Source organism: Lonchura striata, chromosome 2 (genome assembly GCF_050655825.1).
Source record: "Lonchura striata isolate lonStrDom1 chromosome 2, ASM5065582v1, whole genome shotgun sequence".
Taxonomy (NCBI): domain Eukaryota; kingdom Metazoa; phylum Chordata; class Aves; order Passeriformes; family Estrildidae; genus Lonchura; species Lonchura striata.
This window is the reverse complement of record NC_140704.1, coordinates 70,519,640-70,544,021: the sequence shown is the minus strand read 5'-3', so window position 1 is coordinate 70,544,021 and position 24,382 is coordinate 70,519,640. Positions and strand designations below refer to the sequence as shown.

Sequence of the window (24,382 nt, the reverse complement as noted above, 5' to 3'; positions counted from 1 at the left end):
ATGATCCTTCTTATTTTGAAAAAGGACAAGAGATTTTGTGCCAATTCAGTGGTGGAGAGTCAGCTATTTAACATAAGTGCCCACAGGGATGGTGAAAAAGAAATCTCAAGCCAAGCCTTACAGGAAAATTAGTGTACTATAGTGCATGCACTCCTTATAAAATATTCTATCCAAAATGCTAGCAAAATTAAGAGCAAAGTCTTAATTCCCACAGCTGGTATCTGATTATCCACTAAAATCCTGCTATAAAGTCAAAGTAACACATGAAACTTATTATCTTCTTCCATTAGAAGTATGAAGACTTATGGTTAAATGCATAATGATGTGCAACATATGTCTCCTATGAGTGCAAGCAAATCTGCAGTCAAGTGAACCACTGACATGCAGATTATACAAACAATGCTGGAGGAGCAACCTAATAAACAGCAGACACAGCTTGTTGCAAATATAAGTGGACTCCTTACCTTACGTTTACTCTGCAAAAATCAAATATGCTTAGTATGTCATTACCACTGCCAGGAAAAAAAAAATAGTTATATTAAGGGGGAAAGGAAGGGAGTTTAATCACAAATGCTAAAACAAGAAATTCAAGAATTAGTACTTTGTGAAATGGGCAAAAATTATGCCAGGTAAATCTCTTATTGGTACAATAAAAATGTTTCCAATATGGAAAGGTCCATGAGATCTTGACATCTTACCAACAACCTCGACAACATTTTCAACATGAGAAGATATCCTGAAGATACCTTTGTCTGCAAATCCCTAGCTTTTCAATTACTGTTGGGAAAAAAAAAATTCTAGCCATCTATGCCTCAATGGTTGAAATTTGGCATACATATTTTATTGTACAGTAGCCTCCAGAGGGAGGACTTCAGCACTTCTGATGAGAATAGTTACTATTATTACTCAGTTTTCAAATGACATAAAACTGTTAACAGGAGAAGGGAGGATATTTGAAGGCATTCATCATGCAGAGATAAAAAGACATCAGAATAATCTGTCTGTATTTTGATAACACTAATTATGAGTGGAGCTTAGATTTTTTCAAAATAAAAAAATGTGCAATTTTCTTCTTAGTAGCAAAAATGAAGAGATTTCTAAATATTTCATAAAAAAAGCATGTGTGCATTTTCTTCAATGACGCATTTTGTTTAAAGGAAGGACTTTCCCAATGGTACATTAACTTATTTTTGCTTTGCTTTGCAACTGTACTGAAGGTTTGCCTAACCAGCCCTTTTCACCAAGGCAATGTTCCATTCCTACTAATGGAGGCAAAAGAGAAAATCATTTTTACATCTGTAGGATACAGAGGAGACAGACATCTCAGTACTCAGTCCTTTCTCCTGAAGTGTTGCGAAAGACAATGGCCTGCTAAAAGAAACTAGAAGACAATGGAATAGAAGAAAACATTAAAGTAATGATTATACGTATGCATGGCATAAAGTGTGAATCAATATTTAAAGAGTTAATTATCTCACCAGTTATGGATACAGGCTTGGGATTAATCCCTTCAAGTAGATGAAAAGGCAATTATAGTCCCTCCATGCAGATAACCTGCCCTTCACTGGCTGCACAGATGGGGATTCACAACAGTTCTGTGCTCCCACAAAGTAAATAATTTTGAATTGATGAGTAGCAACACACTGCAATAACCAGTGGCAATGCAGTAATGTTCTACACCTCTGTGCTAGAGATTGAGAATCCTCTAGCAGTGATCACAGCATCCATCCACAGTGTTAAAGCATCCTTCTGCAGAAAATCAAAGGGAGTAGCACTAAGTAAACCATAATGTCTTCTAAGACAATTAATGTGCTCTCTAATCATTGTTGTACACTGAAAATTTTTATTTGTGCTATAGAAAGAGAGCCATGGATTTAATGAAATCATAATAGCTGATCTGGAAAATTAGTAATTTTTAAGTACTTCACAGTATATTCATCCACTGATTTTCCCTTATAAAATCCCAGTGCCAAAGCAGCAAATGCTGAAGGGAAAGCAGATTCAAACTACAGTTAAACTATACCTCAAGAGACTAGCAACAAGTGTTTTCAAATTATTAGTCAGTTATAGTGAGATCGGAAGAGGAGGGAAGCCTGAGAGACAATGAAGATAATGTCCTCAGAGATAATCAACAAAAATTCTTAAGGAAACAGAACTCACTCATTTCATGGCTTACAGAATGTTTAAGTATGTTGAGATTCCACTCTTCTTTCCAAAGACAGAGACTTGGACTGTTAAACGCACTTCCTATGACAGTAGATGAGAGCCCACAGCAGAATCTGGCTTTGGTATTATATAACCCATGAATTAAAGAATAAAAAAATAAAAAAATAAAAAAGGAAAAAAGGAATAAAGAAAAAAAAAAAGAAATAAAAGCTGGTTTTGCTTTGCATGTGGCGATCTATGTATTACTCACTGTTGCCAACCTCAAAGTTTTGAAAACTGTGAGTCAAGCCACAAGACATCATGAGATTATCTGTAACATGAGTTAGTGAAAAATAAATTTATACATTTGTTAGGTTTATTTCTCTTTTAATACAGGGTGAGCTCAGGTCATGTTGTTGCAACTTTCCTTCACAAACACTGAGGCTACTGTTTTTTTTTTTCCTCATTGATTTGAGCTAAGCCATAAGGCTTGGTAGCACTACCACTCTTCAAACATCATGCCTAGCTACATGGACCTTGAGGAATTTTCACTTCCCTCTCCTCAATGGCAGGGAAGGCCAATTCAGTGATTACCAGGACAGAGCTACAGCAAAGGTCCCAGCACATGGTGAGTACACAGAGTCTCAACAGCAGCAATGGGTCTGTGGGGAACCAAAGGACACGTGAGAACTGAGTGACCAGAGTAGTCTGCCACCAGTCATAGCTGGAATAGATGCAGGACACCTCACCACCACACCAGCTGAGTACTAACAATGCAAAGAAACTCGAATTTCAACCACAATGTCTCTTTCCAAAAACATTTTTCTGCAAATTAGCTTCATTCTTCTCAAAATATTTGGGCATTCAAAAAGAAAACACAATCTCTAGCCCTGGAAACTAAATAGGTCAAAGTCTAAATATGTTAGACTAAATGTAAATTGCAGGTTATTGCATCATGTTCAGTTTGTGTGGGAAGTTACCACCTTCTCATGCCACGGTCATAAACTTTCCCCAATTCCAGTAGGTTCCCAACACTTTTTCTTATGGCTAATAATAATTACATCAATACAGAGTACATAAAAGCCAAATTTTTGTTTAGCTGCTCTGTACTTAGATTGTTCAGACTCCACATTTCATCTAGGATGTTCTAGCCATTTACATGCATCACACAGAGCCATTTTTATTTTCTTTCTCCTGTGCTCATTTTTGGGTGGCAGAAATAAAAAATAGTTTTGGAGACTGTTGAAATTAAAACTGCTCCACAGAGGCAGTTTGAAAAATAATAAGGAAACAGTTTTTAGTGAGGGTTGTTTTTTCTTTCCTTTATTACTTTTTGTGAGATTACTTTCTATTCATCATAACCAAAACTTTCTGTGGGATTGGACCACACCTTTTCAGCTATGTTCAAAGCATCTTCTCAAAGTAAAGGAGATTGCACACAGTGAGAGCAGACATTCACAAACTGCTCAGGGAAGTTATCTGGACCATCCCACTGAAAATGGCATCTCTGCCTCATTCAGAGTGGGAGTTTATAACTGAGGCAGCATCCTAGTCACTGCTTTTTTCCCTGGCCTACAATTTTAAAGCTCATCAAGGAAAATTCTGAGGTTTCAAAAGCTTAGCAGGATAAATTTTCCTTTTCAGCTCTCATAAGCAATTAATTTGCAGATTGCCAATTTAAGATATTTACCAGTTTTAGGATTTATACAACTATCAGCCATCCCTACTTGACAAAAATTCAGTACCGAGACTGGGTTGCAATTTAGAATATTTACTTCAGAAATAGCATTAAGAAAGTATTTTTCTCATGTTGCTCTAGCTCCTGAGTTCTAGAATTTGTCCTTTTGCACCCATTTAACTTCCAGTTTCATGCTTCACATAGAAACCTCCTGTTTCTAAACCTTGTAGTTCCCCACTACATTTTACAGTCGGAGTACCTAACCTAAAGGCCAAATCCTGCATGCCAAAATTATGCAGCTAGTCTTTGACACACGGCCTGGCACTTCATCTCTCAATAGGCTGTGTCCTCTCCACCACTGCTCCCACTGTCTGTCACACTGACAAAAAGTCAGGCATTTGCTCTTTTGTGTCAGGGTGTGGACAGATGTGTAGCAGGGGTAAATGGGCACATCACATCTTGGGAAAGGCATTCATCTCAGTCATCTCCCATGGTTTGTTTTGATAGTAGATTCAAGGGGCCCCTTTGCACAACTCCACATGTATGAACTCTCCCACTGTATAAACCATAGTCATGTGTCCAATAATGGGACAGCCAAATGATAATTCTTGATATATTGCATCTGAATACTGCCATCGATATCTGTCAGCATTCCTTTATACCTTTTTCTTAGAGAGACTAAGGGATAGAAGCAGGAGAAATGGATCTTACTTGTGCTTCCAAGGTCAGTTTGTTCTAAATTGTTTCTAGAGAACTTATTCTAGAGTGTTTTTAGGAAAGATACCTGGTGCCCACAGGTGAAAGAACAGTCAAGCTTCCTTTTCTGATAGGTTTTGGCACACTCCAGGTCTAGGGCCTTGCAACTTCATTTACAAGTAAAACGAATTGGAATAAAAAAAATATTAGGACACTTCTGCAGCCCAGGATTACCATAACCCACGGCCCTTGTGTTATACAACTGTATTCCCCTAGTGTCTCTGCTAGTGAACTCATAATATCCACCACAGGATTCCAGTACAGAGCCACCTGGGAGCAAAGGGAAATTCCAATGAGAACAGAGCATGAGGAGCTTGCAGTGCTGCCAGGAACAGGCATTGCATTTTGGCACCATCTTTATTTTTAGTGTTCCAGCTCTGCTTTCCATGTATAACTCAGTAGAGGGTGCTGGATTTTTGGTATGCCAAACTGTATCAAGAAGACTGCAGAAATGGTTCTTTTAAGCTGATGCAAGCTTCTTCCAAACACACTTTGCTTCATTCAGCCCATTAAAAACGCCAAACACTTTTGTTCATTATTTGAAATTAAATTCCAGCTGGCCTAAGAAAATCTATATGCCTCTGTTTTGTGTGCCCAAATCCCTGGTGCTGCTGCAGTTCTTGTAAACACCACAAATAGGTTTTTGTCAAAGTCTGTAGCTGAAGAAATGACAAATCACTGCAGATTCATAACATGAGCATGTCACTGCTGACTGCTGTTGCGACACAGAGGATACTAAAAATATAACTGTGGCAAAACTGCATTTTGGAGATCAGTGAAAAACAGCAAAAGCTCCAGTAAACAAGCTCTGTTTTCACCTCATTGAGGTGTTTAGCTGGACAAAAGGGGAGATAGGGGAGGAAAGTTTTCTTCAGAAAATATTCATACATGACAGTGAATCAATTTTCTGACAACTAGACATGTTTTTACATGTAATGAGACAAAGTGAAATTGGATAACAACAAAAATAGGCATTGTTTTATTAGCAGTTGACAAGTATGTTGTAGTTTTACATTGATATTTCCTACTGTCCTGGGCCTTCATATTCATACAGCTGAGCTCTCATGTTCTCACAATCAGAAGATTCACATTTTCCTTTAGGTTTTACATTACCACATAGAGAAGAGATGATTTAGTATAAAACCATAGGGTCTAAGAAACCACTGAGGGCAGAGAAGGGCAGCAATCCCTTGTGGCTTACTACAGTTCCTTCTTTTTTGTTTAAAGCCTTTGATTTGCTTCAACCTGTTAGGCATATGTTTCCATTCAACCTTACTTCTTTCAGTACCCTCCTCAGACAAATATTTCTAGCTCTACTGGTGATTTATAGTTATTTCTCAAAATAAGGACATTTGTTTCCCTTGTTTGCCACTATATTGTCCTGTTATGATGGACTGACTTTATTTCAGCTTCAACTAAGGCTTTTTTATTTGTCCACTTGACTATCACGAGACTGTTGGATAGATTTTCTATGACTATCTAAAATATATTTCCATAATTTATCACAAAAATCTGAATTTAGCTGAATTAATATGGCTGATTTAGCCTTCCCTAAAGGAAATGTATAATACTTTACAGAAATAGTGTTTCTTTTTATGCAAAAATCCTGCTATAAATCACAAAAAACTAACTTGGATATCCTGCTATAGCATGATAACTCAAAATAGATTTACCCATAAGCAAACACACACATGCATGGGCTTCTTTGTCTTTGTTTCACCTGTGTCTGCATGAAAATAGTGTTCAAGGGAAGTGCTGGAAGGGCAGACGTGGAAGCACAAATCCTGATTTTATCTACACAGTCAACAGAACAGAGACTTCCATGAGTGTGCCTTTGGAAAATTAGCTCAATGCACAAGTAGAGTCTCTCTTGCATGCCCTCTGTCTTCTCTGAGCCCTCTCCCAACCATCCAGAGTCTCTTGCCAGGGTAGCTGTTCACAAGTGTGCCTCCAGATGCTCTTTTGTTCTTACAGTAATTTTTCATTGCTGTTAACTTAGATCAGTCTTCTGGAGAGAACCTGACTCCTCTTTTTTTGTCTCTCAAGTTTTCCTTCTCACCTAACCAAGTCAGGAGACAGCAATACTGAATCTCAGTGTGCTTAAATGTAGCCTTCCATCCTGACCCCCAAATCCCTCATCTTTGTTTTGAAATTGTATCAACTTCTACTTCCCTTAAGTATGAGACACCAGCTCTATCAGCCACTTGTTTGGAAACTGAAAAAACAAGTTTTATCTTATGCTGTCCTTCACATATAAGAGACTTCCTGTCAACACCAACAGCACTTGCATATTATCTGTATTTAAATCTCACCTTGAATATAGTCTTTGCTATGATATCCAAGGCAAAAACAAAACAAAAGAAAAAATAAAACTAAAAGCAAATAGTTTCAGAGACAAGGGGAAAAAAAAGTCCATAAAATGGAATATAAAAATATTTATACTATTTAATGAATATTTATACTTAAAAAAATGAAATAACCTAAAAAAGAGAGATGTTGTATGAGCTTAGTGAAAAAAAAAAAAGTATGGGGAAAAGATATAACTTGCCAATTTCAAAAATTTTGACTCCGTCTTCTCCATCTCTTCTCTGCCCTTCACAAAATCTAAACATCTAACTTGTATCTTCAATCTCCTTTTGAAAACTTGAACATCTGAGCTTCATGTCTTCCAGTTTTCCTATACTATAGTAAAGTCAAAGAAGTTAATTTATTTTTCAATGAAAAACAACATCACAGGACTCCAGGAGGAAGAATTTAAACAAAGGCATCAAACACCACAAACCTCAAGACAAAAATAATCAGATTTCCTAGGACAGGAGAATTGGAAAATAGTCTGACACTGGTGCCTGAGGTAGTGGTTTGCCTCAGTTCACAAGCTCTCTAAAACAGCCTGACTTACATATTCCTAGTTTTGGTTTTTTTGGTTTGTTTTTTTTCTGGGGCTCACTGAGAAAACAGACTTCTTACCACTATCATAAGGTTCACAGGGAGGTTAAAAACATGGAGTGTTATCTGCAAGTATAGAAAAAGTAAAGTTTATTGTGTAAACATTTACACTGTGAGCTGACCTTCTTCTGACTTCAACTGGTAAAGAGTCCAGGGGGAAATGTTTTGGGGCAGGAGTCCAGGAAGCTGAATGGAGTGAGAAGATAAAGTGTGGTCTGCAGTTGAACAGGGCAGTGAGGAGAGACAGATGAACGCTCCTCTGGTCCATGAGAAGGACTGCACAGCTTTGGAAAAGGATTCCATGACACTGATCTCAGAGACAAGCTGCTCCCTGTGCCTTATCAGAACAGCTGCTAGGAAATCCAGGGAGACAGAACACTTCCTTGAGGGTGCAGAGGTAGAGGACATCTAAGGGGCATGATGTAATACTCCCGCTTTGAACTACACAGCCACAACTGAGATCCTCTGGGCAATTCCCAGTTCGGGCACCTGAGTTCTCCTGAGGTTAAACTGTGCACTGAGATGCAGCCACCTAAACATGGTGTCATTTTAGATGCCCAAGGGCATCCCACAAAACATGTCTGTTGGGGGGTGAGGAGGAAGTGTTTTTTGTAGGTCTGAACGTTCAGCCCCATGGGGCAGTTTCGGATTCTGGGAAACCTCAGGTGGTACCTGATGTGTCTGCATGCTTCCATCTGGAGCTGTCTACAAAACATACTGACTCCCAGAAGTCTTTGTCTGTCTATAGAGCTTATTTACTAATAGATATCATACATCCTATAATGTTGATATATGTATCCTATAATTAAACAAATTATTTCTTATCTTTTCAGTAATCTGAACTCTGGGGACCTCAGTTGTCCACACATGGCATATAGTGCCTAGGATATTTAAGATATCCTTAGGTGTCTAAGACATCCAAATAGCAATATCTAATATTACACAGGACCTGAAAGGTACCTATAACAACCTGACACTGTGTCAAGAGGTAGCTCAAATCATACTAGATAAATTGTGCAATTTATTGGGTTTTTTTACTGTGCAAATGGGATCTATATTGGTTAACTTCCACAGTGACCCCTCACCTATCCCCTAATTTCTGTGTGCTCAGCGTGCTGGGGTGTGTGGTTTGTGATGGGGTTTGGCAAGGCTTTCTGCTGGTATCATCTTAGAGGACTGTAATTTACCGACAACTCAAATGAGCTGCCAGCCCTAAACCACTGCATAATTGACATTTCCCAGTCAAAGTAAGACAGAAGATTTAGTGTAGGTGTGGACATGGGAACAGTGTGTGGAGAGAGATCTGTATAACTTCTCTGCCTGTAAAATACACAACACACCATCCCTGTCTATTAAGGACAGTGATGATTAAATGTGTGGCATAACTTCTTAAAAATTTTCTGTGCCCATCAAAGTAAACTCTAGGTCATCAGGTAGCTAGAAACAGAAGAAACAATGAAGATATATGAATGTTTTGCCTCAAGCTGAGGCATTTTTTAATGTCCTCAGAGAAGAAGCCTACATGTAAAATCCCAGACACCCTTTCTTCACTTTCTCATTGTTACTTATAGTTTGCTTGGGCTATCACACCCCTTTCTATCCCAGTTCACTGTTCTTGTCTGTGTGCTTCATATAAAGGGTATTGTTCCTCCAAAAAGCAGTAACTGGGAAAGAAAAAAACCAAAACAGTTACACAGAAAAAGAAAAACAAGACAAAACAGAAAAAAACACAAAACAAAACAAAAAATCCCCCACCAAACCAGCATTCAACACAGAATCATAGGCACAAATATTCAGTTAAGATTTCTTACATATTTCTGTCACCATTTATAAAATTCAATAGACTGGAGTCACATAGACAGCTACTTTGGCTTTATTTTTATTTTAATTAATCCTTCTGTGTTTCCTTTTCTCATCTATTTTGGGAAATACAGTAGAGAGAAGGTGCTGAAAATACCAGGTACAACTGTTAAAGTGTCAAGAATTCAAATACCATTATAAGGAATGAGTTTTAAGTGAGGCAAGAGCAAGAGGGGCAAAAACCCATATGGTCCTCCTTTGAACAGTGACAGGACAGTTACAGTCACAGCTAAGACCCTTGAGAAAAAGACTGGTGGTTTTCCAGGGCAGATATTTGACTGCAAGTTCAGACCATTCATGTCAGAACTTTAGATGAGGTTTAAAGTGCAGAGTGATTGAGTTATCAAAGAAAAAGGCATTAATAAGTCTTCAAGCAGGAAAGGCCAATAATTACAATACTAAGTTATCCAATATCTTTAGTACAGTATGAGATGCCTACAAGACTCCATGATTCTCTGCTGTGGAGAGATTCCTTTCTTCTTTAACAAGGCAATTAAAGCACTGCACACTCACTCTGCAGTGAAGACTTGTGCAGGTATTGAACAGTAGAGAAGTCAATACATGAAGTCATTAGGGAAATGATTTCTTATGAAAATTGCCCTCTCCATCTCTTCTCTAATAAAAGTGGAGAAATTTCTGTCTCCTGCTCCTGTCCTACATTATTATCTCCTCCTCCCTCTTCCCCTCTCTCTCTCTCTCTCTCTCTCTCTGTGCAAATTCGCAAAATGCCCCGTCCCAAAAAAAAGATGTGAAAATTTGGAATGAATCAGGCCCTAAAAATCTGACAACAAATCCTATGCTGAAATCCTAGAGGCAGAGTAAAAAATATTTCTGGAGAATAACTGGAATTTTGCCAAGAATTTTTAAGAGCTTGAATATCTTGAGGGAACATATAAAAACAACCTCATGATTCAGCTAACCAAGACAGTAAAACAAGTTCCTGAAGGCAAGGATCAGAACTTTGAATATATTTGGGTGCTTCTTTTAATCCCTGTGTTTCTTTTTCCTTCTTCTGTCCTTTTCCCAGTTGCTTTCTCCTTTGAAGTAAGAAAGGTAGACTTTATAAGTTATTTTTCCTTCTTACCCAGCCAACAGGGAAGGGTCATAAGTAGGGCAGCCAGTTCCCTCTTCTTTGAAAGCTGTATGAGTGTTCTACTTTAGATACACATCCTCCTGCCTAAACCCCAGCACAGTGTGAGCCTTATCACAAATTTATAAGCTCCAGTTCTGTCCTCTATAGTACCTAGTCCAAACATGTAACATCTTCTTAATTATAACTCAAATGTAGAAAGCATAACATTGTAATCTTTCATGATTAAAATAGAGTAAAGCATCTATTGCAGTTTCTTATAAAATGGTATTTAATTTCCAGCATAAAAAAGACCACTGCTGCAGGACTTAAAAATGCTTGCATGCATTCCCAGTTCTGGAAGTGGGATCTCCCATGTTTGAAGAAGCCTGTCTGACCCCATGAATAATGAACTATTTAAGAACTTCAAGAAGAATCCTCAAAGAGATCAATCAAGTGAGACCAAAGAGAATGACAAGAATACAAGATTAAAGAAGAGTTTGTGAAATAATCTTGACAAAGTTGATTTGAGCACCTAAAAGTTTAATAGTTTTAACAGACAGTGGCTAAAGATAACTCACATATTATGGCTTGCGTGATCCTAGCTGGAAGCATTTTAGATACTCATGAGCAGTCTCAAATCACCTGACCTTTCTAAAGTATGTTGTCCCAGCTATTACTTAAGAAAACATGGTAGCTACTAGAAGAAGCTTATTGTTTCTTGGAGGTATCAGGACAAGATCATGATTTAACCAACAAATTAAAAGGAAATCTTCAGTCATCAATAATTATGTTAGCAAGTGGTGTGACAGAGTAGATAATGAAGGCAGTCTCTGCTGACACCTCCATCCCAATGCAGTTCACAGGTTTTATTCCAGATTTGAACTGGTCTCATGAAAAAAAATTACTCTTCCATATACATTGTTCAACACTTCCAAAAGGACCATTCCCTGGCTGAATTCCGCTTGGGGTTGTACTGTTCCTGATATGCACCTGGAGAAAACCTTTCAGTTTACCTTCAGGGCTTGTTGTGACAGGACAAAGGGAAATTACAGGCCAGTTAGCCTGACCTCAGTACCAGGTAAGATAATGGAGCAGTTCATACTGAGTGCTATCACGCAGCACTTACAGGATGGCCAGGGTATCAGACCCAGCCAGCATGGGTTTACAAATGGTAGGTCATGTCTGACCAACTTCTATGACCAAGTGACCCATCTGGTGGGTGCAGGAAAGGCTGTGGATGTTCTCTATTTAGACTTCAGCAGGGCCTTTGATACTGTCTCCCACAGCATACTCCTGGAAAAGCTGGCAGCCTGCGGCTTGGACAGGAGCACTCTGTGCTGGGTTAGGAACTGGCTGGATGGCCGGGCCCAGAGAGTGGTGGTGAGTGGTGCTGCATCCAGCTGGGGACAGTCACCAGTAGTGTCCCTCAGGGGTCTATACTGGGATCCGTTCTATTTAATATTTTTATAGACGACATGGATGAGGGCATTGAGTCCTTCATTAGTAAATTTGCAGACGCCACTAAGCTGGGAGCTTGTGTTGATCTATTGGAAAGAAAGAGGGCTGTGCAGAGAGACTTAGATTGCTTGGATAGATGGGCAGAGTCCAATAGCATGAAGTTTAATAAGTCTAAGTGCCGAGTTCTACATTTTGGCCACAGTAACCCCCTACAAGGTTACAAGCTGGGGACAGTGTGGCTGGACAGTGTTCAGGCAGAAAGGGACCTAGGGGTGCTGGTCAGCAGCCGGTTGGATATGAGCCAGCAGTGTGCCCTGGTGGCCAAGAAGTCATCCTGGCCTGCATTAGGAATGGTGTGGCCAGCAGGAGCAGGGAGGTCATTCTTCCCCTGCCTGGCACTGGTGAGGCCACACCTTGAGTGCTGTATCCAGTTCTGGGCCCCTCAGTTTAGGAAGGACATTGAGATGCTTGAGTGTGTCCAGAGGAGGTCAACAAGGCTGGTGAGGGGCTTGGAACACAAGCTCTGTGAGGAACGGCTGAGGGAGCTGGGGATGTTTAGCCTGGAGAAGAGGAAGCTTAGAGGCTTATAGAGAGTTGTAGAGGCTTATTGCTCTCTACAACTTCCTGAAGGGAGGTTGTAGGCAGGTGGGGGTCAGTCTCTTCCATCGGGCAGCATTGACAGAACAAGGGGACACAGTCTCAAGCTACATCAGGGAAGGTATAGGTTGGGTATTAGGAAAAAATATTTCACCAAAAGAATAATAAAGTACTGGAATTGCCTTCCCAGGGAGTGGTAGAATCACCATCTCTGCATGTGTTTAAAAAGACTGGACATGGCACTTGGTTCTATAGTCTAGTTGAGGTGTTAGGGCATATGTTGGACTTGATGATCTTAGAGGTCTCTTCCAACCTCATTATTCTTCATTCTGTGAAATTGTTTTAAATCAAAAGAGGGTAGATTTTGACTGGATAAAAGGAAAAAATATTTTTGTGGTGAGGGTGGTGAGACACTGGAAACGTTGCCCAGAGAGGTAGTAGGTGTCCTGGGGACATTCAAAGTCAGGCTGGATGGGGCTCTGAGTAACGTGATCTAGTTGAAGACATCCCTGTTCAATGCAGGGGGTTTGGACTAGGTGGCCTTTAAATGTCCCTTTTAACCCAAACTATTCATAATATTCAGAATTCAGAGCTCTGAGGAGAAGGAAAGCTCAGCATCTGAAAATTCCACCAGTTTAGTAGGTCTTCTGTGGAATGAGAGAATACAGCCAATGAGATTTAAAATAATGACATCATCTCTATGCCTACATTAATCTGACAAATAGCAGGAAGTAAACTCCTAGGCCTTGAATCTCACACCTTTAGCTCATTTAAAATGTATGTTTTTGGTGCTCAATGTCTATCTCTCCAAAAACACTGAGCCACCAAGAATGGAATTTAACATGATGCCAGACATAAAAAAAACCCTTATCCATGACTCAATGTCCACAGACAAAGCTTTTCTGAGTCATACTGAAATTCAGTCACAGGAACCAACAAATATTCCCCCAGCTGTGTGATGGGCTCAAAATACAGTAAGTTACAAAGTGAGAACATATAGGAAAGTATGTGAAAACTAACCCTCCCCACTAGAGATTATGCCACCACAAAACTAAGCAAGAAAGGACTATGCACCAACTCAAAAAATTTGAGGATCAGAAAACAAAAGAATTAAAACTATCCCATCATTAGCCTCCAGAGCTTATTTCATCAAAAGGAACAGGCCTTTTGTCATGGAGACACAAATAAACTTAAAAGTCATAAAAAATATGAGAATACTTCTACAGTCAAGTGTCCACTTCATAAACAAGATGGTTTATTTCAATCCCATCTTTCCTTACTTGAACAAAAGTTGACCCCAGAAAAGGACATGAAGGAATATGTACATAACATCCTTTTAAAATACAAATAACCACATTGGAGTATATTGGCCTATTCAGACACACCAAATTATGCACAAATTAAGTCACTTCACCAAATCAAGGTCTCAGTTTTCTGAACCAGGCTATCCAATAGGCAGCAAATGATGATGAAGTACAAACAAGAGGTTTCTGTTGTCTGTAGCATGAAATTTCAGGTGATACTTGTATATGTAAGTGCAACAGGTGTGCATTTCATAACCCCAGAAGCAAATGTGAGTGCTTTAAAAAATAAAAGCAATCTGTCATATTCTTTTCTCATTTATACCTGCACAAGAAATTGAGCCCAAAGAAGTTTCATTGTCACCTGACCTGCAAACATTAATACCAGCATAGAAGAATGTTTATTACAAAAAAAAGATAATTTAGCAATGAACTTCAATGTGAAAAAACTAGTAAAACCCAAGACTCAGGTAAAATAAGTAACAATCTTCTGCAACTCTTCTTACATTTTGTACTTTCATAGGCCCCTCTAAGTATCTTAAGTTTTTCAGTTGTTAATTCAAAGAGAATAAAAGAGACATCTAGCCTAGGCAAATGTCCCCTCTACTGATGTGAATTTTTTGCTTTTTTTAACACACACAGGATCACACAATCACAGAATGTGCAAGGATGGAAGGGTCCACAGTGGGTTATCTGTTTCAGCGTCTCTTCTCAAGTAGGGTTGTCCTAGAGCACACAGCACAGGATTGCATCTAGACAGTTCTTGAATATCTCCAGTGAGGGAGGCTATTAAAAGTGTGCTAGGAAATACAAATACAGCCCAATTAAATTAGTCTGAAGTGGGTGCACAGTTGGCTGAAAATTGCTTTTAAAATGTTGGTATAAGCATTCACAGTTAAACAGAACACATTTTTTTGACATGATCTCCCAAACTCCATGGTATTTTATAGTTTCATAAGCAAACAGAGTAAAGAAAACCTCTCCGGCCTTTGAAAAAAGCATCAAACAGGGTGGTTAGCAGGCACTCCTGACAGTATAAGACTAGAATGGAAAAGATCTTTGTCCATTGGAGCAATACTCTGATAAACAGATGAGGTCAGAAAAGAGTAATGCAGATTCCTGCACATAGGACAGAATTAGTAACTCTGTAAATTTAATAGGGGGAAAATACAGCTGATCAGAAGCTTTGCAGGAAAGAATCTGAAGGATTTCAAACTGCATATGAGTCAACTAGGTCAGGCTGTTTATAAAGAAATATATACACAATTGAAGAGTGAAAAATAGGTGTTTTCCTTTTATATAAGGAATCCTCTCACTTTTCCTTTTCCTGGGCATTGTGTCAGTTGTAGGAGCAGTCTTCTAGGAGGGCAGCAGCCTCTGGATGTCCACAGGGAACAGAGACTGTAAATAAGGAATGGGATTCTTTAGTCTAGAGAAGAGGGCCTCATGAAGAACATGATTGCCTTAAAATATGGAAAAGATTGCCATGAAGAACTATCTATTCCCTTTATCCACCATGGCTAGTACAAAAATGATAGGTTTAAATCCCAGTTGTGTAGATACAGATTAATTATTAGGAAAATGTTTCCAACAATAAGGTGACAAAAAAAAGAAGGCTAGAGATATAACAGTGAGAACATCCTTCCTTAAAATTTGAGATAAAACATCTTCTGGTCTCTTGTTGATGTTGTGTCTCTAAGTCTAGAAGAACAGAGTTGTCCTCTGCATCTTTTGTCAGCAGAGCTGTAGAAGAGCTTCTCTGCTAATCTTAGATGACACTAAGATAACTGGCAGACAAGCAGTTTCTCTGATTCTTTGACCATGTGTGTGTGCACTCACACAACGTTCTGTGTGAGCATATATGTATCCTCCTACATGTGTGTGCCTGTATATGTACAATCCTGTGTTCATGCACATCCTTGATATCTGAAATTTGGTTTTGAAAACATTTAACAAAGATTGCCCTCCACTGAACCTCAGCAGTATAAAAGTTTGAAGCATGTAGGATGACTGCTATCTAGGGATGCTGGTATTCTTGCCCACCCTTTTCTCTGAAAGCAAAGCAGGTTTAGAGAGGTGAAAGGGTAGATGTGAGGAGGGGTTTCTATTTGAAAGGGCAATTGGCAAAGTCTGTGTCTAATTTACATCCTCATGTAGCACTGAATGCAGCAAAGTGAAAGCAGTATAAAACTGACTTGAAGAGAAAAACAGATCCTTATATGATTATAATTATATATGAAGAGCTATTGATCTGAAGATTTGTTCCACAAGGGGAAGTCTATTCAACAAGCGTGTCTGATGAGACTTGCACATAGTAGCTTAATGGTGGAACCAGAATATGATACAAAATAAACATCCAAGCAGCGCAGACTATATCTAAACCTGGTGAATGAAGGAGACAATTATCCTCAGTACTCAGACCAAATGGTTTTAATTTACACTTGGCAGCTCCTTTTCTCCATTTTGGAATATCTAGACAAAGTTTTCCTCAGTATTGCATTCCCACTCTACAGTTTCAGTTCTCTGGGTGGCTGCCCAATGAAAAGCTAATCAACTATGCACATTTCACTTAATCATACCAATATATCACCTCTACTCATGACCACACAGGCCAGAGAGTGGCAGCACACAAGAAACCTGAGAGCTCGCTGAAGTTAGATGGGAAGACATGAAGGAAGTTAGGTAATTTTATTACGAGAACAAAGTTACTTAATTAAATCCCTTTAAAAGTTTATGAGATAGTCTGAGGAGGCCAGGAAAGAAAGTTTTCCCCAAATGGAACACAGCAAATATTAGCCCACATTACTCGCAGGAAGGAGGGAATGGGAACTTACCCTAAAAATATTTAGCTGCTTCCAGCAATGAAGAAAAGTATTTGCAATATTAAAAAAAACCTGGAGTAGGTTTTTGTTGGGGGTTTTTTGAATTTCTTTTTTTAAAGATCTGCACTCACTCTTGTTGCCTTAACAAAGATACAAACCTGGGGATGGAGGAAGGAAAAAGAATGCAGCTTATAAAGGGTCATTAAAAAATTTAGAATCTCTCAGCTAAAAGTCCCTGAAGCTCTCCTCTGCATTAAATGTACTTGAAGGTCTCACTGCTCTGAGTAGCTTCCTAGGCTGCACATGTAGCTCCCCTCGAGGATGAGTGAGAATATTCCATTCCCTCAGCAATCCCCAGGCTCTCCAGGCTGCACGTGTGCAACCAGAACGGATACACTCCAGCCGAAGGCTGCTGTGCCTGGCAGAGCCACAATTTTGCTGTAATGGCTGAAACTGTGACCAAGAACCTGTCTCTTCATCCTTCCCAGTAATCCCCCTGCTAGCAGTGTATGGCAGGAAGTCATCTCATTTCAGTGCAGGAAGGATAAGAGGAAAAACTGAATTGCAAAACCAGGGGAGTGGGGCACAAGAAAAAGAGACATAAAAATATGCCTAGGCAAATATATTACAAATTGGGAGAATGTTGGGAAGCAAAACAGGGATGAAATTACTCTTATGAGGTAATAGAGATTGAGATTGGAGAAGATGCCTGCAAAGGAAAAGGAGACATGACAGAAACAGTTTAGCAGAGAAAGAGAAAAAGGCATTAAGCTGCAAAGGAAGTGGTAGAAAGGCTTGTACCCAGCAGAGAATGTGTGAATATCCAGAGCCTGAGGTCAGGCACAACATCCTACTTTGTCTGAGTATTATAAATGATATTATTAACATACATTATGGGCACCTTGTGATGATCATTCACACAGGACAATAACTTTCAATCAATTAATCTGAAACTCAAGCAGCAGAAATCTGAGCAGTTTGCCTAAATGATTGAGTAACCATTCTAGAAGACAATTGGTCCAATGTTCAAAACAATGAAACATTATGCATGTACATGATTAACATTATTTTGTTAAATTTGCAAAGGCAAACACCTAGGAAAAAGGAAAGGCTAGAATCAAGGCTATAGTTGTCTTATATAAGCCTTGCATTCCAATGCATTAAGACATAAACATATAAATTTTGCAGTTTGTCTTAATCAAGAATCAGGATACATCAGTTCTGAACGAACACGCTACTCTTTAGTATTTTGTTGTGGGTTTTTTCCCTGGATTTCCCATTTCCTGCAGTTGGCTGTTCTGTCATTTTTTAAAAAATATTTTTACCCACTTACTTTCTATTCTTGCAGCACATGCAGAGGAGGAGGAGGAACAGAATTCTGTGAACAAATGCATTTTCCTGTAGCAGTCTTATTTAATCCCTCAAAATAATGTGTGCACCTGTGCCTATGCTACTGAAAGGGTAAGAGTGTTCTTTGGCTGAGAGAATGTGACAACACAGTCCAGATCTGCATAGATAAATTCTGCTTGTCACCCAAGAAACAGGCTGGCTGCTTCAAAACAATCTATCTGGAAGTGACCTGTGTTCCCAGCTTGTGTTCAGGTATCAACTGTGCAGATGTTCTGAGGCTTGAATAAAAAAACATACCAGGAGCATCATGTATGGAGAGCTGTAATCCCACACCTAAACCCTGTTGCCCAGTGTTATTTAGTAGAAGTGTAGCCAATAAGACTAGAAATCTATGCAAGAACTAAATAAAGACCATGTAAATGAAGGCCATCATCAAGTATGTAGGCCAACATCTTTAGATCTGGTGTTTCCAAATAAATGTACTTGTCTCTGAAACTTCAAAAATGTGCTTTTAGTGTCATTTTTCTGTGTGCATAATTCATACAGAGAGACCATGCCCTGCATAATAAGTTTGCTGGAAAATCCAGAAAGAGACAAAAAAAATATCTGAAGAAACAATATTAAGGAAAGAACCATAGGACTAGAGAGCTAAGCATTCAGGAAGCATTCTGGTTTATGCCTTGGCATTAAAAAAATGCATACATTATGCATATGTATCACTAATTCCTGAAATAATATGGGCAGCATAGCATATCATTCTGCAGACAAGCAATTGGCAGGTGTTTTTTACAATAGCAAGATGAATTCACAGTATGGGATATGTTGATTACTCATGTCAGTCCCTTTGAAATTTTAAAGCGAGAGTAATCAGAGCTATAAATCTCTCCTAAGTATAATTAGATTACTATTTATACCTAGTGTTGTTAAAGCCAGCCTAAGAAATTACTTTTAAGGTGCCATTACTGAAGGAATAATCTCTTTAAAACAATAATCACTCAGTTAAGTACAATTCATATACCTACTTTGTATAATGAGAACACATAATACAAGTATTTAGGAATACAGAATGTCTTTTCCTTTTTAAAAGTTTGATAATGGCATTTTCAGACTTCAAAGTTTTTTATATTATATGGTAGGTCTGGGGCATTCTCCAATACCATAATGCTCTGAGATGAAGGATTAGATACAGTGGCAGCTCTGCACAGAAGGCACCCTTGGAGGGATGCAGGTTTTGTGTTAGAGAAAGTGCAGGTTACAACTACTGCAGGGCCCTGTAGGGAGTATTATGATAATAAGGCAATTATGATCAACTGACTAGAACTACAGCCATCTCCGTAGACTTTTTATCTTTTAGGAACATATTTGAAATTCCAAAAGATTGTAAATTTATATAATATGTTCTAATGGTTCACTCCTATTAATTTACATCTTATTTCCCATGGGGGAACTATTTGACTTTTTTTCTTCTGCAGTAGAGGCAAGACAGAGCAGCATGCAAGCAGTAAAATATGAGCATCTAATACCATCTTTTGATTTAGCTGATCTCAATAAAGATACTTAAATTACTCCAAAATAAAAAAGATATATCTTTAATCCTCAGGTAGAAGCATGACATTCCAGAGGAATAGGCTGGTTTTTTATTTTATCAGAAAGCATGCTCATGTGGAGCCGGAGGCTTTGGTCAAAGAATGCTGATACAGCTCAAAGTTTGCTGGCATTCTGCAGCGTGAACCTTCATTAAATTCTAGCAATTTTATGGAGAACACCAATATTTGGAAGCTACTTCCAAATCCATGGGTGGAATAAGCCAGGTCAAGAGGTTGCAGTACTAAGACAAAAATTAGAGTATACATTGTCACAGCATCCAGAAGCATAAGAGCCTATACTGCTCTTGATACATATAACCTTTTGCAGACCTCGTTCCTTATTTTTCTAGTGGAAATTCATGACCTTGTAGATTGTCTCACACAAAACATATTCCTGAACTCAGCAGCTCTTGGAAAGGTTTTGTCCATGACCTACTACTCATGTGAAGTCAAGGGCAAAACTGCCCCCAAGGTCTCACAGCATTTTAAAGTTAGTTCTCATATGGAACATCTTCCCTTTCCAAGGAGTCACTTCATTGCCCCATTAATATTTTATTACACAAAACTCAGAAATGGAAAAAGCATATGTTTGGAATGATATGTAGCAATAAGAATAGGACCCTGTTTTTATGTAGTTTTCCACTGCATGAGCCAGCTCATGTATTTAACAGTTTTAGTTCCATTCTCTTTCACTTTTATTTTTTTCCTAGAATCTTCAGCTGAAGAATTATTCTAATAGATGTATTTTATCTTAAACATTAACAACCCTCTATTTCAGCCTCTAGATATTGCAAGACATAGTATTGGTCAGGTTTAGCAACTTATAAAAATCACAGTTTAAGTATAATTCTTCAGGTTATCTTATTCTACCATAAGACAAAATCTAGTTTTCCTGTGCTGTTTCACTTTCTGTTAACTCAGCATTTGTCATAAGGGAATGAATGTACACCGAGATTTTGATTCTTTTTACTTTGTTACATGTTACAGATATTTAATAGACAGTATGAGTTCATCCATTTATCTTAATTATAAGTACCATTTAAAAAGTTAGACCACCTGCTCACAGGTACTTTTTAGGAGTAATATGATGGATCTTTCACAGCATTAGTCTCACTCTGTGGTACCATGCTCCTGTGATAAAACTTTCCCCTTCTATTCTCATGGATAATAGTGCTGTTGACTTCTGTCACAAGAACAGGTAGCAAGGAATGGAAAACATATTCATACAAGATCATACAATGCCCATTTCTTTTTTTTTCTTCAGAGTCCCAAGCACAGGCTCTGCTTAAACATGAAAGAAGCATTATTTAAAACAATACCTACAAATATTGATCACAACCAACAAGCACATTTTATCACCTCCATCAGGTGCAAGGCTCCATTCAAAACCATATTCATCTAAATAATTTACTGTGTTGGTTTTGGCTGACACAGAGTTAACTTTCTTCACAGTGGCTGGTACAGGGATAGGTTTTGGATTTGTGCTGAGCACACCGATGATACTAGGGTAGTTTTTGTGGCGCCAAGCCAAGGCCTTTTCTACTTTCTATACTGCCACATTGGCAGGGAATTTGGGAGTGCTTGGAAAGTTGGAAGGAGGCACAGCCAGGACAGGTGGCCCCAACTGACCAGAGGGGTATTCCAGACCATGTGACATCATGCTTATTATGGAAAGTGGGGGAAAGAAGGAAAAAGAGGAGGCTGTTTGTCTTCCTAATTTACCATTACATGCAATGTGGCTCCTGGAGATGGCTGAACACCTGTCTGCCAACATGAAGCAGTGAATCAGCTCCTTGTTTTGCTTTGTTTGTGTGCATTGCTTTTGCTTTCCCTCTGGAACTGTCTTTATCTCAACCCACAAGATTTTCCAGCCTTACTCTTCCAAGTCTCTCTGCAGTCCAGTGGGGGAGTGAACAAATGGTGGTACTTGGTTGGTGACTGAGGTTAAATTACAAGAAATATATACACTCTTTTGTAATTGCTTCTCCCTGTTTGCTACAGCCATCATCAAGGGTGCAAACTATGGAGTGTTACCAAGCCTCTAGTATGTTATAAGCATCCCACATATTGTTCAAAGTTCTTAAAGTCTAGGAATAAAAAAAAACAGGAAAAATCGGGAAAATTAAAAAATATTTCCAATTTCAGATTCACTTAGATTTAGCTGCATATATCTATTTGGTCATTTTTTAGCAGCTACCAGTAATCAACCATACCCAAAGGGAAAATGTATTCTAGTAAAAGATTGGCTTATAGCCTCATCAGCCAAGTTTTATTGCTCTTAAAGCACAGCAAGATAAATATTTATACTGAACTTGTTGCATAGGGATTTTAGATAGCAGGACAGTAATTTCTTGCCTAAGTACTTTTAGATGGAGACAGCAGAGTTACACTAAGAGGAATCAAGGACTTCTAAAACTAAAATTTCTAGAAAATAAGATGAAAGCATAGAAAAGGTAGCCTCTCAATTTGAAGTAATTTTTTTTTCTGAAAATTTTCCCAAGATGGGAATTGCTTTATGTGTCCTTTGAGTTCAGAACACCCTGAATACAGTAGCATATGTCTGTGCTCTTTAACCAAATACTCCAATTATTGGAACTATTTTTTTTCTTTGCATATGTTAAAAGGGAATATTATTTATAACCATCTAAGGTCTGGCACAGCATTTTTGAATCAATGTCATTCTACACATCAATGTTACAGTTGTTCTATATTAATCTAATTGTTTTAACAACATTGGAAAATTTGTTCTGAACTAACACATATATTTACATGTTCTACAGTTCTAGCTTGTTGGGTAATGAGGTCCTAAAGAAGGTTTCAGCACTATGTTTTACACTAATATTAAGAAAAAACCCACCAATACCTTTTCAAGGACCTCCTGGTATTATTAACATCTCCAGGAAGTCACATTCTAGCTACTCATGTAGGATTTGAAGTGGTTAAACTAAGGAATGTGATTTCTGCAAAGAGAAACACCCTAGGGTATGGTAGAAAATAAAGATTTCATAGTATTACAAAATGAGATGGCCAAAAATACTGGAGTAGGTAAATAAAAATGCAAGAGTCATTTAAGCCAGCAGGAACTCAGAATGAGAGTTTACACTGATTCTATTCTAGAAGGCTGCTGTCCTTGTCTCTGGTAGCATTTGCTTTTATCTCATCAGCAATGTGCTACCTCACACCCAAGTGATAATATCTGGCATTTATATTTAAAATGAAATCAGAAAAGTCTAAGGAAAATCATCAGCTGACTAGAGTTTCATTACTAAAGGAGGAAAGCATTTTTTAAGTCATTTAGCATTCATAGAATCATAGCATAGCTTGGGAGAGAAGACAGCTTAAAGATACTTAGTTCCAGCGCTACTACTGACCTTGAAGTCAGCTGTTTTCTAAGAATGTACACCAGTACTGTATTCTCCAAAAAGCTGCATCAGAGATATAGAATGTATAACCTCGTGATTTCCTTTGTGCATACAGGGGCATGAATGTGCACATGTTCATGCATGCATGTGCATGCTTCTTTTCTCATTTATTTTTAAAACAATGAAAATATTTTCCCATAAACATATTATTAGTCTGAACCTGTAGTTCAAGTAGTCAGAAATCATTCTATTTCCACTCAAAATAATGTTTCTGACTTTGTTAGATACAAGGTACATTGAGATGGCTGGAAAAATTTATAACAGGCACCATCAGAAAGGACTGTACTGACTGAGGAAATGTCACATCATGGCTCAGTGTTAAAACCAAATTTTTAGACACCACTAATGACTCATTCTTGGAGCTGCTAATGAGGAAACCCACAAGAGGGAACAAGCCAGAGGAAACCCTTGAACCTGAGCAGTGCTTCAGGCACTTCTGAAACTATAACTCATCTAAATAATATACAGCTGCAATTTTAAATTTGTGGTGAAAACCAATTGCCAATGGGGTTCCAGCATCCTTCTTCACAGAAATCTCAACACTGAGACCAAAATCCTTCATCCATCTTCTCAAAACTGTCAGAGTATAAATTTAAGATATCAGTTATTTCCACAGAAGTTAAGCTAATTGCACCATGGTGAGATTAAGGCCATCATAAAAACAGGCTCAAACTGCCCTCACAGGAAAATAGCAGAATTTTACTAATCACAGTTCATCTCCAATGGAAAAGTGATAGAGGAACTACAAGATAAGAAATTAAATGGAACCATCTTATTTTTTCCACATAGAGGTTTTATAACTGTGGATTAAAGAATTTAAACCAATAGGCCTCAAATAAGTTTGAAAGCAAAACTCTAAATGCATGTATATATGAAACAGCAAGAGCCATTTCAGTTCTCTTTGTACTTCCTACCATTTTACTTCCAACGCACATACATTTTTAATTGCCTAGCTTCTCTGCATTATCTTTTACTATTCTTAGTCTAGGAAGTATTATTGGATGAGCTTTATCATTTTAATTGTTTTAATTTAATGTTGTTATTTTTAGTTGAAAATCTAATTTGAAATGGCAAAGGGTTAATTATGGAATTTTCCAAGGGAATGTCCCAAGGAAAGAAAAAGATATGGGATAAAATCAGTGAAATGCTAATTTTAGAATCTAATTTCTACTCTTAATTTTTCTTCATAAGGTACTCATATTAACCCTACATATGGAGAAACATGTTTAAAATAAACTATGCTTTTAATGTTCTATTATTCCACATACAAAAAAATAGACCATGCATTAAAGAAGAACCCTGAGTTTTTATTTAATCCAGTGTATTTACACACCTGATTAAACATGAATATCTGAAGAATTCCATGTGTCATTTAAAGTGTAAATAGAT

General features: G+C 38.1%; 1 protein-coding gene across 28 annotated transcripts in view; it reads right to left on the bottom strand.

Annotated features, from left to right (window-relative positions):
- The window catches only part of LOC110483451 (uncharacterized), a 425,837-nt gene that overhangs the window by 48,828 nt on the left and 352,627 nt on the right, over window positions 1-24,382 (bottom strand). For all 28 annotated transcript variants that reach the window (XR_014953368.1, XR_014953360.1, XR_014953366.1 and 25 more), the window contains one exon: window positions 1-24,382. This exon is cut by the window's left edge and continues 17,369 nt beyond it; it is cut by the window's right edge and continues 31,314 nt beyond it. The gene's annotated coding sequence lies outside the window, so the exon portion shown is untranslated.